Genomic DNA, 3,496 nt, shown 5'->3' with positions numbered 1-3,496 from the left:
TCCGTTACTTTTGATTCGGACAAAATTCAAATTTTAAGTTTTAACACCTATGTTAACTTAGAGGGCTATACTTTATATTATTTTTTTTTGCATCAAAAATTTCAGCAATAATTTTTTAGATGCTAAGAAATCAAAGAATAATTTTTAATGAATTTTTGGAAACTATCTATTGTTCTTTTTTAAATTCACAAGTTTACAAAAATATAGATTTTCTGGAATTTAAACTAAAATACAAAAATTAAATTTTTATTCTTATTCGTTTCAATTTTTTAATATTTTATTTAAATCCAAAGAGAAAGTATTTTCTTATTGATATTTATATTTTAAAGTTAATATAGAATTATTACTAAATGGAATCCAATTGATTCGATTCACTACTAAAAAGTGTAAATCCTTCAATTTATATAGAATCATTCAGGACATGCATATAGACTATTTTGTTTTAGGACATTTATGTAACATTGGAGGTTATTTAGTTTGTTTATGTTATCTATCTATCTATTCTATTATATAAAAATTGGATCTCTGCACTTAAATGATAGAGTTGATGTGGCATGCTTCTGAGACTATTTCCCAAATTATTTCTTTTAACTCATTAAATATAAGTTATTACGGTAAATTAATTATAGCAACTAATTGATTTGATTATATTTTATATATTTACATATCACACATTTATTATAATTTATATCAAATAATTAATTGTTAGAAGTATTTTTCAATTTATTTCTTTTAATTCATTAAATTTAATCAACTATTTCTTGATTTATTTTTTTTTAATTCAATAAGTTAAATCAAATCAATTATATTAATTATTTGTATTAACTAATTAATTTGATTAATTTTTAGAAATATTTTTATTTCATATATTTTAGTTATTTAAATATATTAATTATAACTAATCCATTATTTAATTTTATTAGGATAAATATTAAATTCTATCTGTAATATAAAAATACAAAATTTTATTCCTTCTATTTTTATTTTATCATTATAAAAGATCATATATACTAGAAGAGGATCTCATTTTTTTTTATCAATTACTCTTTTATTTGGTAATTTTTTCAACAATTTTTTTCTTCCTATAAGACGTCGTGGCAAGAAGGCAACTATCGACTTATCGTGAATACAAGCCACTAGACCCTCCAACTCCCACTCAGAGCTATATATAATATGTTAACCATGAAGTATTCATGGACCATGGTTGACAAATTCTCAAGTTGGAGTTTATGAAAAGCCTGTTCTTGACAATTTTAGCATGGACTATAAACACTGAAAACGTGTTGGGATAGAAATTTAATGGCCAAATATTCAAAATGTTATGGATATAAGATCAATCTACAGAGAGTAAGAAAAATCACTTTTGAAATATTAATCCGAATTATATAAATCTATCGTTGTCACTACCTTTGTTTTATAATTTTTTTTGTCTCCAAGTTTGCTACAGCTATGAAAGATTTGAATATTTAGGTCATAAATGTGGTTTCACTAGATACTCTAGATACACTTTCTATTATATATGAACACGGTCTTTTTAGCATGTGTCATGATTGGTGTAAATCGTTTAGCACTTATCCTAGGTCCTACGATTTTCTCTAAGCAGATTATCTGTTTTCAATACTCAAGAAAATATGTGTATAATTATTTCATTTCTCATTCATCAAAATCAATAGTTTATCGAATCATATCAACAGACAATAATTATCTGTGTCATTTTGCTAATATATTTATTGGTCTCTTAGGTGCAATTTTCAAGTTGTTGTGACTGAGATTGATCAGATTCTGAGACCCAAAAGTATGGTTATTGTTCAAGATACTGCTGAGGTAATTAATGAGCTTGAGAGCATGGTAAAGTCTATGAACTGGGAGGTTTGCATGACTTACACTAAAAAAAATGAGGACTTTTTAGATGTTCAAAAGTCTACGTGGTGGCCTACAGAAATTGTGACGCTCTAATATGTTGTTTGATTGAGAGAATGGATAGGCGAATTTTGAATTATGGCTTAGAAAAATTCTTGTGTAATTGTACTTTCACATTCATGTATTTTATTTTTTCTTTTTTTTTTCATTTGGTTATTGATTTCGATCTCCATTTAGAGGTTGGTGTATTTTGCTGTAACATGATGACATAGATAAAAAAATTTCACCACATTCTTGAAAATGTAGAGGTCCTCGCCTTAGAAATCAAATAATTAAGATTTTGGACTGTTGTATAACGAAGTAGATAGCATTTATGTAATTGAACATTTCTAAAGGAACAATATATTGGGGAACATAGACTAAAAAAGTTAGAAGAATTAATATTATTAGTATAGAAATTGAAAAAAAATTATTAACTTATACCGTTTAAAAATAAGGCCATTTAAATTTAATAGTTAAATTTTTTCAATTTATATTTATAATCTAAACTTATCAATAATTTATAATATGATTTCACAAGTTATAAAATGTGATATTAGTTATTGTTAATTATATGAAAAATGTGACTCATTTAGTATTTAAACATTTATTTTTTATTAATATTATTATAATAAGATACATGTAATTTTATGAGAATGATATAATTTGGACTTTGGTTATCTAAGAATTGACTAAGTGGCTGGTATAATTCCACGTCAAGAACCGACGAATGCTAACAATTGGAATGATAAAAAAAAACAGTCAAATAGATATTCGTAAGAATTAATCGCAATTTGAGACTTAATGGAAATATGTCAAATTTTTATGGGTGGGATTGTGGGAACCTATCCACATGAAATGGATGGGGACGGGGACATAGTTACCCTCTCTATATATAAGACTTGTTAAAACAACGCGAATATAAAATTACCCATTTTTTCTAATATATATATTTTTGAATTTAGTAACTTTAATTCTTGCCTTCAATTCGAACACTTTTTTTCTAAACACATCCTTAGGTTTGATTTTGCATCTTTCTATCTTTAACTTATTTTCTCTGCCTCTTAAGTTTGTCATTACATCGCTCAGTTTTGTTCAAAAAATTATGTTATGTAATTTGTTGGAAGATGTTTTTATATTTTTTTAAATTTTATTTATTATAATGAATATAATTATGAATTGTTTTGATTTATATTGAATTAATTATTTTATGATTATTATATTATAATTTTTTTTATTTAAAAGAAAATTCAAAAAATATCTATAGATAACTGTGGGTATTTTGCATTTTTTAAGGGGATAATTAAAAAGAGACTTGCGACGAAAATAAAGAGAGGACATATGTTTTTTTTTTTTAATAGGAGCAAAGAACGGGAATGGAAGTTTGCCCTGTCTACACGAGCATCTATTATCATCTCTAACTAACAACGGAAATTCAATTTGAGGCGATTTGAAATGGGATAGGTGAACTTCATTTGCATTGAGTTCTAATATAATGAACCTAATTCGGATTTAGAATCCAGACAATGGACCTAAGTTGTTACTCATTTGAGTTAATATTTTGAGTTATTGTCGCAAAACATACAACACTATTAAA

At 25.3% G+C, this 3,496-nt stretch overlaps 1 protein-coding gene across 1 annotated transcript in view; it reads right to left on the bottom strand.

The window, feature by feature from the left end:
* The window catches only part of LOC107631569 (ent-kaurenoic acid oxidase 2), a 13,849-nt gene that overhangs the window by 6,762 nt on the left and 3,591 nt on the right, over window positions 1-3,496 (bottom strand). The gene's annotated exons all lie outside the window — the stretch shown is intronic.

Source organism: Arachis ipaensis, chromosome B03 (genome assembly GCF_000816755.2).
Source record: "Arachis ipaensis cultivar K30076 chromosome B03, Araip1.1, whole genome shotgun sequence".
Lineage (NCBI taxonomy): Eukaryota > Viridiplantae > Streptophyta > Magnoliopsida > Fabales > Fabaceae > Arachis > Arachis ipaensis.
Note: the sequence above shows the minus strand (reverse complement) of the source record. Positions and strands in the feature narration are given on the sequence as shown.